Source organism: Coptis chinensis, chromosome 2 (assembly GCF_015680905.1).
Source record: "Coptis chinensis isolate HL-2020 chromosome 2, ASM1568090v1, whole genome shotgun sequence".
NCBI classification, from domain to species: Eukaryota; Viridiplantae; Streptophyta; class Magnoliopsida; order Ranunculales; family Ranunculaceae; genus Coptis; species Coptis chinensis.
The window spans coordinates 72,796,203-72,809,497 of NC_141457.1; the positions used below are offsets into that span (position 1 = coordinate 72,796,203).

A 13,295-nucleotide genomic window follows, 5' to 3' on the forward strand; every position below is an offset into this window, starting at 1 on the left:
TCAATTCCCAACCAACAAGTAGTGCCCACTATTCACAAGGTATATTCTCTTGATCAAGAAACTCCTCCGATGCCCATGCTGATTTTGTTAGAACCATAGTAGTGATGCTTACTTAGCTCTAAGTAAGTTCAATATTTTCAGTCAGCAATCAGAAGTTTGAAGAATTCCACAACAACATCCAAATTCTTCTTACAACCATCTAAATGAAGTTTTAATTCATCCTATATCTTACCAATTGGAACTCAAAAAGCAAATGAATCCATTTAATTGTATTACAACTTCTTTCTCTTCATTGCATGCCTTTGTAATGTAGTTAAACACTTGGAAGATGTTGACGAGGGGTTTGATCCGCCCTCTCTTCCTTTCTTAATGAACTCTGAGAAGGATGGGATTGGAGGAAGCACTATGTCCTGGAAAGGAGATTCTGTTCCCTGGTCAATTTGACGAGCCGCTGAGCAAACAATGCTATGGGTTTCTTTGGACGAACGCCTAAAGCCCAAATTCATAAATGCTGAGCAAACAATGTTATGGGCCTGGCTAAACAAAGAGTTTACCTAAGACTATACACCGTATAAAACACTAAAGAGTCCCAGCCACCTAAATTTATTATTTGGATAAACCAAAAAAAAAAATCACCATCAATAACCCACGCCCAAAACTAAGGCTGGATTAAATTTATTATTTGGATAAACTAAAAAAGAGATCAACATCAATAACCCACGCCAAAAAATTAATAAACACAGAATTATGATTAGATCCAATCCTATAACCAATAAAGAAGTACACTAAAACAATAACTTTACACTGTATAAAACACTCAAAGTAGTAGTTATAAATATATCTATCAATCTTCATAATCAAGCAAAGAAAACAAAAATCTCAACTCAATACAACATCTCGGCCTCCATCAAGGTAATATTCAATTCATATATATTATATAATTTTTAGACAAAAAAATTTATTGATTCAACTACATATGCAATGGTTATGTAAATGTGTATAGAATAATTTATTTATCCTTCACTATAACTGTTGACGTGTTTCCAATATTCTAATCTTCTATACAATTTGTGACAAGGTTACAAACATGACAATTCAGTACCATATGTTGAACACCATCAACCGTTCAAAAACTGCTTGGAAATTAAAAGTTAGGGTCGTGCGAAAGTGGGATGATCTTTATTCTAAAAACCTAGCTATCAAACACAGAGAAGTCCTTCTTATTGACGAACAGGTATGTGCTTAATTAGTACTAGATTTACTATTTATTGTTTAATTGTTGTTTATAAAAAATTTATATTCTATGTATTATACAGGGCAACCAAATTCAAGCTAAATATGGGGTGAAATTAACAAAGAAGTTTGAAAAGCATATGCAACCAGATGCACTATTACTTATTGAAAATTTTGACACATTGGTGACAATTCACCTAAATACCGTGTTGTACCGCATGATTACAAACTCGAGTTGAATGACACTACTATAATCAAAGTTGTCACCAATCACGATGTGCAGATTCCTCAAAACCTATTTTCATTCATTTCTTTAAATGATATTGACTCAAACAAGGACAACATAGTCCTTATAGGTAATACGTTACATTAATCCTATAGATTTTTTTTAACCAAAACAACTACGACAATAACTTTGTATACAATGCAGATGTCGTAGGACTACTACTGAAGGTTAAGGCAGTTGAAACATCAACCATAAGAGGAGGCAATACAAGGAAAAGACGAGATATAATCATACACAGCATTATAACAAATATTATATATAACAAATATATATATATATATATATATATATATATATATATATATACAAATATTATATATATATATATATATATTATGTTTCATAAGTTCAATTTTATTTTTATTTACACAGATTCTTACTCTTCATACTATCAATGTAGAAACACTGTACTTAGAATCACATTGTGGGGTAGTGCAATGGATCAAATTCCAACTGACTTCATTCATTCACCGGACAAAAATTATGTGTTAATAGTAACATCAACTTCAGTACAGAACTGGAAAGGTAATCATCTTCTTCTTTGTTTTCAAAATACTATTTCTTTGCATTCATGATAGTTAACTTTACCAAAATCACAGGATATTTTCTCCAATCAACATTTGGAACAAAAATATATACAAACTTGCAAATACCTGAAGTTGAATCAATCATGGAAAGGTAACAAAATTTCATATTAATTGTATTCAATTTATTTGATTTTCTTTTTCTAAAAGTAATAACAATTTCCAAACATGCAGAGCTTAACAAAAAAAAGAAGAAGCAAGAAGAAAAAAAAACGATTTAGAACAAATAAAAACAGGGGACGAGATACAGAGCTTAACTGACATCATAAATCAAGATAACCCTGTAAAGGTAACAACAACTACTTATCATCCTTCTCTAAACAATTTATATCATATAATATTGTTAATACAATTTATTTTGATTTTTCATAAACAGGAAAAGTCGTTCCTGTGCAGAGCAAAGATTTCTAAGATTTTAAATGACGACATATTACCATAGTATTATAAAGCTTGCGAAAATTGCGTCAGTAAGCTTGAAGAAATCAACTCCAGGCTTTGGTGCGATAGATGTGAAAAATATTCAAAACATTCCAAAAGGTATGACTATGTACGAAAACTATAAAACATGTCTATTCTAATCAATTAGGTGCTATTTTTTTTTATTATTATTTTTATTATTTTTTTTTTCTAATTTTTCACTTTTGAAATATAGGTACAAATTAAAACTCGAGATCACAGATGATGAAAGTTACACAACCACAATTGCATTTGGAAATATAGGAAAAGTCATGATCAAACATTCGGAAGATGAACTCTACAAAATTGAAAAACAGGTAAAAACATCTTTAATTAAAACAATATATTGCAATTCTTTAAACAAACCACTAATAATTTCTTTTTTGAATTATTTTAGAAAAATGGAAAAGAAATGGTTGAGAAGATATTGAAAAGCATTGTTGGAAAAAAATTTGATTTTCGCATGAAAGAATCCAATAACAGCAACAATTATAACACAAAATCGTTTGTTCTTTTGTACGCATGTCCTGTGAGCAATGATGAAGAGGTATGTATATACATTAAATGTCGTTTCAGAATTTATACATATGATTATTACATATAACTATATACACAGTTGGAACATTTTCTATTAATACAGAAACAAACTTCGAGAGATAGCTGCTATTGAAAAACCAACAATGGAAAACCGAAAAAATCTATGACAGAACCTCCAGAAGAAACCCCTTATCCAAAAAAGTCTACAAGACTTTAGATCTCAAGGTAACCATTTATATATATTAAATGTCTTAGTAAATTTAATCTTTCAAAATAAAACAAATGGAAATCTAATTACTTTTTCTGTATTATTTTTCAACAGGACAATCACTTGGAATGAAGATAGTTTCTACTCAAAGGAGTATAATTCAATAGTTTAGTGGACATTAAGAATTAGTTATCATTGGATCATGAATTAGTTATCATTGGATCATAAGCTACAATTTATTATTGTGTTTGTGTTGTTCATGCATGATGAACAAAAATAGGAATTCATTTTGAATGGATAATAAGTTATGCTACAATTTATTAGTCGATGTGCATTGGAATTGCTAATATTTTTTGTCAAGTACTCACCTGAACCTGTCCTTGGATGTGGCGTACAACATCTTCGCTCGGATCCAAGAGGTTGCAGGAGACCTGAAGTGCGAAAAACACACTTTAAAGACATTCAACATGCTAACTAAATAGACAAATTTTCAACCAAACAAGACTACATTCCGAAGTGAATAAATGATTCGATACAAGAGGGGAGGAAAAATTACTGATATCAACTATTACAAAAAGTTGCTGCATCTTTCATAACCGGATAGGGGATTCAAGAAAGCCGATCCCCTTATCTACCGCATAGATAGACAAGCTTTAGAAATTTTTTAACTAGGTATCTCTTGGTCAGGTATGGATGTCTGCCTCTCATCAGTTGTTACAGAAATCCAAATCTGGATGAGGGGGCTTCAGTACATAGAAGGTTTCTGTACCGTCCATGAGGTTCAAAAGTTACGTGGAAGCCCCTTCCTCTTCCCCGTCCACCCCATGCCCTGCCTCCTGCTGTGCTTCTTCCACCTCAAGACAAACCTTGAAACGCCCTATTTATTTAGGTGGTTCATCCACCACCCTCAGTCGACCTTTTTTGTTGGCGGTATTGTTTGAACCATTTGCAGTAGTAGCAGTTCGCTTCGCTCTGCAAAACACATGTATATTCACCTCAGAAGTGGGAACAACAATGTTACCAAAAGACAAATGTAAGGAAAAGTATAATGAATTGCCTTTATGCTGTAGATAAATGCTCCAGATGTTGCAGAAATCTTGAACCAGATCTTCGTGCCACTGCATAGATTGAAGGTAGAAGAAAACACAGATACTTAAGATAGTCTATACCCTATGATTGCGACTCGAATATGTTTGATTATGTCCAGCTAGCCGAGTTACCGATATAACTGCGAAGGGAATGGGATAATAGAATCAAAGGTGGATCAGGGATTTCAGCTCCCCTGTGCAATGATTTTGCAGTGGGGAGATGCAGCGAGGCGATGAGTGCATGTTTCTTCATCAAGAGAACAATGAATCTGGGGCGAAGGAATCCGGTGGTGTCCCAAGAGAGAATTGGAGAAGTAGACATGAGAGGGAGGATCTTATGGGCATCTTAATAATGTAGAGCGGGATTACTCAAGAGATAAGCTTTCTCACGAACAAGAGTCCCAAAGGAACAATAGATCTTCCGATCGGTGTGTAAGTTTTTGAGAGGCAAATGTCACGAGGGGCTCATCATGCACATACATCCATGATGATTCTATAGCTGATGGCGTGGAGCAGTGAAAGGATCCATGAGAGGGACACAGATGTATACTCGGGGCGTGACCATAAAGTGACCCACCAGGGAACAACATCACTCTTTGTAAATTTTTGCTTCCGAAATTGCCGTAAGGGGATAAGTTGCAGGTTTTCTCAACCCGAAGGAAGGTCTGCAGAACCGGTGGGGGCCATAATTTGGGTGATGAGAATAAATCATGGGGAGGTCCAAAATGGGGTGACGAAGAACCTGTCACCACACGTGGTAATGTAGAAGGAAGTTCACTAGACGGATCTGGCCGTGTCCAGGGTAATGGATGGGGTGATAAGAGGTATAACTATAAACCAGTTGTTTCGACTTGGGATGATGAAGCTGCGAATGACGTACTACAAGGAAGGTCTGCAGATGTAAAGAGGCAGAATAGTTTCGGTTATGAGAATAAGTCCGGACGAGGTCCGAAAGGGAGTGATGAAGTAGGTGATTCAGCTCATCATACTGTAGGAGGAAGGCCACTGAATGAGTGTTCTACACGCATTCGAGATAGCGGACCGGATGATCGGTATAAGCATAAACCCTGCTAGAGCTGAGAGAGGAGCATCTGCATTTCCCTTTGAATATAGCATCGCAACAAACAGTGATTTCCTGATCCAGTTTTTCGACCAGATTAGGAACATCTTATGGTTACTCATTTTAATTTTACTTTAGCAAAATCATATTCTTATTTAGGATTAATTAAGGGAGATAAGCTAGAGGACTACATCGTTATGATTATCGTTATGATTCTTGATTAGAGTTACTATGATGCTTTACATGCATGAACTATTGAAAGCCTCATGAAATTCCAAAACTACGTAGCAAACAACACAAAAATGCAATATTTACGTCTCTTTACCTTCCTTCCCTTAACATCTTCTATATAAAGCAAAAGCTTCCCCACTCATTGTGTTGTTCCTTATCCGTTGGCGGTGAATTCCTATGTCCTTTTCGATGGTTGAATAACACTTCGCACTTTTGCAGTTAGTGTTAGCGAAGTAGAAGCTTTGTTTGAAACGTACAAGAGCATTAGCTGCATTACATCATTGATGATGGGCTAATTAGCAAGGTATTTCTAAATATGCTATTGTGAATACAGTTTTGCACCTTTTTTTTCCCCTAAGGCTAATGTTGTTTGCGTTGTTATGGCTTTTGAGTAGTATCTCATTAATTTTACTTTTTGATGAATTAGTTATGAAGCGTTTTTTAATCAATTTTCTGATAATAAATTGTTGCATATGATATTCATTGCTTGCTCCCTCCATACAAAGTAATCGTCCAAAAACCAGGTCCTCAAAGAAAATATATTCAGATTCTATAAAATTTGGTAATAAAGGATGTTAAGATCCTCGCTTAATCCTCCTCTTTTTCACAGCTATTTTGGATCCACCTATAAAGTACTGAATGAGCTTAAATATAGAAACCATAGGCATACCAAATTTCACAAACTTCCATGACCATTTTTCTAATCGAAAACAAATTTCAAAGAACAACAATGTTTTTCTCTTTCCTCTTTTTTTAACACATACTTGACACTGAGAGATGCAGAGAATTGTCCATACATGTCACAACACATGATGTACACCATTCCAAAGGTCCTTTGCATCTGTAATCCTCCTTCGAAGGTAATGTAGAATTGAAAATTTGAAAAATGAAATTATAAAACTTCATCAGACTACATGTAACAGGTGATACTACTATCAAGCACACTCCAATTACCTGTAAAAGCGGTTCGCGGATGTATGATAGTGATGTTACAATAGAGGGTTCATGAATATTTTGACAGTGAAGCTAGGATTTAGGAAGTGAATATTTTGTTCCAAGCAAGTGAATTTCTTCTTTGCAGTAGTGTTACTAACATGGACTATTGTAGTGTCCATGATCGCAAAAGCACGACCATTGGCCTCGGTTCAACTCTAAGCGCTTTCGACTAGAACTTCGAGGAACAAAACCCGGTGTTGGAAATCTTTAATGGAGCTTCGCAAGCATGCACGGGTGAGGTAGTTCTGTTTTTTCGAATGGTGAAACATACTTAGGACCAAGTTTCTTTGTCGAGCCATTCTCGGTCATTGAGCACAAATCTTTGGGTTCTGAGACAAGGAAAGCTCTCTACTCGAGACTATTTGCGACTCCACATGGATAAACCAAAAAAAAAAAAATTAACATCATTAAAAGTTCAAGCCACCTAAATTTATTACCATCAATAACCCACGCCCAAAAGTTCAAGCCACCTAAATTTATTATTTGGATAAACCATAACCAATAAAGAAGCACACTAAAACAATAACTTTACATTGTATAAAACACTCAAAGTTGTAGTATTCTAAATAAACAAAATAGTTTAACTTATAAATACTAGAGAATCAATCAATAACACATTCAAACAACCTGTAGACTTCCATCTCCCATCTTCAACACCTAGGTAAACTACTAAACTTTCAAAGTTACATATAAATTTATTGTTCTATGAATTCTTGATTATTGCTCTGTTATAAATTTATTGTTATATTTAGTACATATATCACTTAACTGAATTGAACTACACCACTATCACATAAATTGGTATCAATCATCATATGTGAGCATGATTTATCATCTTAACACATTAGCTACATTCAAATTTGTAACTTATTCATAAGATAACATACTAATTTTTTTAAAACTTATATGCAGCAATATGGATCATAATACAATCTTTTCTATTTCAAGGAAAGCAATATTGATTCAAATCCTGATGGAAATCAATATTTATAAACCACCGGTTTACACAACAAAAGTGAAGGGTGACAAATTTGGATCAACCGTAACAATATATGTTCCTATTCTGAAAGGAATATTTAAAGAAGACCGTGACAAATATGATGAAGATGAAGATTCAACCCTGCAAACATCCTATGGAACTCTTGAAGAAACACAGAATAAAGCCGAGAATGAAGCTGCACAAGCAGCTCTCACATCACTATGTCAATGGTACAAATTCCAAGTCAAAGATTTCAACTTCACAGAACTTAAAGAAGCAAGGAGCGAAATCAATCATCTACGTCAGATTCATGAAGAAGCTACAAAGGAAATCAAACATCTTCAAGAATCCAATGAACACTTTCATGAAATAAATCAAGGCCTACATGTTGATATCATGCACATTGGACAAGAAAATAGAGAATTGCGAACAACACTTGTTAATGTTGAAACAGAAAACAGAGAATTGCGAACATCAATTACTAATGTTGAAACAATCAACATAAGTGATGATGAAGACAAACAAATTAAATAGACGCGACAACTGGTGAAGATTTTGACATAATCAACATTAGAGATGATGAATAGAATAGAGTTACATGGAATTATTAGTTATTTAAAGAGTTATCATTATGCCAAGTTTTATTAGGAATGTTCATGCATTTTAATTTGTTTAGAAGTTTTAGAAACTTCGATTAGTAACTATATGACTACTTATTGCCTTGATTTTGAATGAGCTTCAATGCATAGGGCTTTTAAATATGCACCACAGTATGCCACACAACTAGCGGCAAATTCCATCCTTAAATCCTTTGAAGGGGTCGCTTCCATTTTCGCATGTGAATACACGTGTTTCTATTCTCATCTGCGAGTGCATGTTGTTGAAAGGTTTTGTGATCTCGCAACATCTCTCTACAGTTGTACGCATATCAAGTATCTGGGAATTCTTAAACTCACTCATTCTTGCAGATCTGCATTTCTATATATGCAACGTCTCTTCCTCTATTTGATAGTTTCTCATACTATTTTGAATAAATATACGATTCAATTTGTGTGGTTACCCTGCGATAAATTGGTGGCTTTGGCATTTCAAGATTTTCTAGGAAACTTTAGGATCAAGAATGATGGCATAACCACCACTTTAGACTTTATAGTTCTTTTATGTAATTTCTACGTCTCATATATGTTTTGAAGAAGGTGTATGCATCAGTTGTATTTCTTTTCATTTCAATGTATCAGATAGGTTCTATAAGCCATAGGAAAGTACTATATTATGTCACACGTATCAAACTAAAAACAGCCCACTTTAAAATGGACCAGGCCAGTTTAGTAGTTGACTCTAAGAATTTTGTAAAGCTCAAACGTTTTAAACATAACAACGAAACAATCCCGGCCATGGGCCGGGCGAAATGCTAGTATCTATTATTACACAGAAAACTGACGAAGTTGGGGACAACCCTAATGATTTTGAAAATATGGGGTTTCACAAAAAACCAGGTAGTGGGGTGGTTAAGTAAAAAAAACCCAAACTAGAAACACATCTCACAAAAATAGGAATGCCCAAAATGGTTTGGTCTATTTCCTCTAGGTTTCAACTTCAAATCTTCGAAAAGCAATGAAAAACGAGTGACCTTGATCACGTTGAATTCTGACTTTGTCTCCCTTCTTGAGTTTATTGCGCACTGCATACTGAGCCCAATCTCCCCGAAAAACATAAGTCAATATGTTTGATTTGCTTTTTTTGTAACAATACATAAATTTGTAGATTTGCCCTTGTTCATCTAAAATTGAAAGTTCGATTCCATCATCTGAAACAAGTGGAAAAAGTTTCCGTAGCGGACTTGGTTGTGGAATCAATAAACATGCTTTGGCTCCATTGCCACAGTCGCTTTTGGTAAGAAAATTTTCAAGGACGACTCCTCTGAAGAAATTAAAACAATCAAAATAACGTTAGAAGTTTATAGACAACAAAACTTTCTTTTTCTTTCTCTTCGTGGTTATAAACAACAAAAATCATTATAATAGTGGAAAATATAATACAATTAGGTCGATTCCGGTTCTACCTTGTCAGCTTCACCTATTTGCTGCTTTAACAAAAATTTCAAAAATTGTTGGACATCATCCTTATCTGCATCTGTTGAAAAAATCAATTTAGTTCATTAAAATTGAACGTGTTGTAGTAGTGTAATACAATAAGAGCCTAAGGGGTCGTTTGTTTTTCTGAGCCTATGAATGCTGAATGCTGAATGGCTCATTCTCTGAATGCTAAATGCTGATTGCTGAATTCTAAAAAACTTGTTTGTTTTCTGCTAGAATAACTTGGCTCTGAAGGCTGAATATAAATCATTCGGACAATTTTACTCATGCTATCTATTTTAAACACTAACTTGATTTCTTGTTAAAGAAAATATATATTATATTTGAGGAGAAGAGATGGATTATCGAAAAAAATAAATGATAAATAAATTTATTTAAAATATGTTTTCACAAATATATTTTAACGGTTTATTTTTATATTTTGTTTATTTTCAGAATATATATATGTAATTCTATTTTTAACAAAGTGGATATTATTCACCCAAAAAAATGAAAAAACCTATGACGCCAACATCAAATTTTGAAGAACCTATTTTGAAGCTATAAAAGTCAAGGTAGGAAAGTTAGATGGGTTATTGAGATTGGGTTCTTAAGAAAGGGCAAGAAGGGACTTTCTTGTTTCAAGTATTAGAATTCAGCATTCAGAAGAAATTTTAGTGCTGAATGTGAATGCTAAAAGTACCACTTAATGCTTAAACTACTTAAAAAAAAAAAAAACAAGTTTTGAGCCTCTGCTTAAAACTTAAGTTTAAGAAACTCTGAATGCTTAATTCAAAAAAAACAAATAACCCAAGAGTAGTTGATGTTAAGTACTTACCAAACAGATTCGCGGGAATAGAAGGAAGATTGGTCTCTTTCGGAAAGATATTTGCCGTGTCAACCATGCCTACTTTAATGAAATATCGGTACCATGAATAACGAAACCTTACGGCGAAACCTTACGGCGGGGATCCTCGAAAGGATACATCTGATCGCGTCGTCTAGGAGATTATGCTCTGCGACCGATGCTCTTCTTGTTCTTCTCATCGTGTTCTTTTCTATATAAAACCTAATCTATGAAGCTTCCTATGCTGTCTATTATTTATATAGAATTACAAACGTAATGCAACTCGAATAAGAACTTCCATATTTGTTGGCAACTACAGTCTACAGCTAGCCCAATTAGAATCCTTTCCAATCTCGTACTTCGTTTCCTAAAAAAAGTGTTGCGAGGGCGCTCTCCGCACACACATGAAAAAAAGACAACAAGACAAGACAAAACACCATCAGAACATGAAAGACTAGAAGAAAAGCTTATAACCCATCTGGAGTACCGAAGCAAATCATGACCAATCAAGCAACTCATTCCAATTAAGAACCAAATCCCTGAAGCGGTAATTCCCTCTCTCGCAGGACAAGCACTTCTTCTTTTCTACTAATGGAATCTGAATTCCAAAATCTATATGTATCATCAACACATTTACCAAAAAAAAACTTGAACAAAAAGTTGCAAGAATCAAATATAATTAATTACACTATAGGAAGAATGTACAACATACTATACATGTTTTTGTAATTTGGATAATTTATTTATTTTTTTGCACTGCAGTACTTTGTACAATTAGTTTTTTTTGCACTTTTAGACTATGACTCAATTCTATTCGGTCAATGCTGATGTGGTCATCGGAATACACAATGTGTCCGTTCATTTTATTAGGTGGCATTAATAAAACACGTGAGAAACACGTTTTTTTTTTCTTAAAAATTGAAAAAAAAAAAAAAGTACATATCAAATTCACAAATTCTTCTTCTCTACGAATCACATAAACCCTATTGCATAAACGAAACAAACATGACACACAAAAAGGCACTGTTATAAAAATCGGTTTAGGCGGCCACCTAGGCGCTAGGCGGTGCCCAACCGACTTGCTTAGGCCTAAGGCGTTTAAAAAATAGGCGGACCGATTAGGCGGGCTAGCGGACTAGGCGGTCCAGTCAAGTTTTTTTTTTTTTTTTTTTTTTTTGAATAATTAAATATCGAAAATTAAAGACTCGTGTAGGCTTAAAATTTGAATGAGTTTAAAAGACTAAAGTCTAATATAAATTATATGCCACTATAAGAAAGGGTATGTTTTTATATGAAGTCAATATTCTTCAACTATTACACATTTTTGTAAGAAGTATATTTGTTTGTGTTTATTTTTTTTGAGTTATAGTAAATGATTTTCTTAATTTTTTGTAGTATAGATGTATATTAATATATATATATATATATATTATAAAAATATATTAGGAAAAAAAAATAAAGAAAACTATTATACAAGTTTAGTTTAAGCAGCTAATTCTATTTGAAAATTCCCGCCCGTCTAGACACCAAAAGTTTTTGAATGCCTAGGCGCTAGGTTTTATTCTCCCACCGCCGACTACCTTAGATAATTATATTTTTTTAGAACACTGACAAAAACTAACATGACACTTGCACAAATTGAAAACAAACATAATAAGTCTTGACTATTAAATTAAAACATGACACATTTGACTGTGAAATTAAAACTTAACACACAAAAACTAAACCTAGAACATGACATACAAATCCAAACCTAACTTCAAACACCACAACAACACTTCAATCAATTCCTTTTATTTTTTTTTGCTTAGAATCATGCATATTCCCAACACACATGCATTTAACCAAAGATGGAACGATTGTGTTTTTAAAATCAACACAAACTTGAAATTCAGCATTCGAATTTTTTAACTTGTTGCCTAGATGGCCCCGGTTTTGGATTTAATTAGGAATTTTGATCGAACTATGTGGTTCTTTGGTGATCTTGTAATTGTTTCTGCTAGCCTTGGTGATATTCTAAGGCGTCTCTCAAATCCTGGTGGAATAACTTCATGACTTGGTTTTCGTTCTCGTTGAATTTCACTTCCGTCTCCATTCTCCTCCATCATTTCAATACAACAAATTCTACCATAATCAGTACAAACTTTTAAACATATCTCATCATCTTCCATTGCAATCTCTATAAATATCCTCCTATCATTCTTTGTTTGCATCATTTTTCGAACTGCTTCAACTGATTTCTCAAATTGTTTATTATCTCACTGAATTTCAAATATTTTTTCCTTTACCATTATTTGTTTTCACTAAATAAACCTAACTATAGTCTGTTTGAGTTCTTACCCAGCAAAAAAAAAATTGATCGAGTTTTTATAGCAATTTAAGCCAATAAATACATCAAATTGATTAATATGTTTCTCAATCCTCACACATATATTCAAATTTCAATTTACAAGACAACATTTATACATGGTTTATTAGGTTTTGACACTTGTTAGTTGATGTCTTTTTAGCCATACCTATTTTTAATTTTCAAACAAAGTTAAATGGGTGCGGAAAAAATAGGGAAAGAGAGTAAAATGGGTCACGTACCTTTCATGTGTTGTTTTCAGCTATTGTTACATACCAAACAATAACATAACGCCACATTAGCAAAAAAAAATGACGTGTCAGCAAAAAAAATTGACATGTCAGTATTTTTTTCCGGAATTTGACCCA

At 33.6% G+C, this 13,295-nt stretch overlaps 1 long non-coding RNA gene across 2 annotated transcripts; it reads left to right on the forward strand.

The window, feature by feature from the left end:
* Positions 1-777: 777 nt before the first annotated feature.
* On the forward strand, positions 778-3,815 carry LOC147517668 (uncharacterized). Of its 2 annotated transcripts, none has more exons than XR_015213924.1 (4): positions 778-912; positions 1,079-1,234; positions 1,920-2,044; positions 3,419-3,815. It is a non-coding gene; the product is annotated as an uncharacterized LOC147517668 (long non-coding RNA). The 2 variants fall into 2 exon arrangements; XR_015213925.1 differs by lacking the exon at positions 3,419-3,815 and adding an exon at positions 2,119-2,261.
* Positions 3,816-13,295: the final 9,480 nt, after the last annotated feature.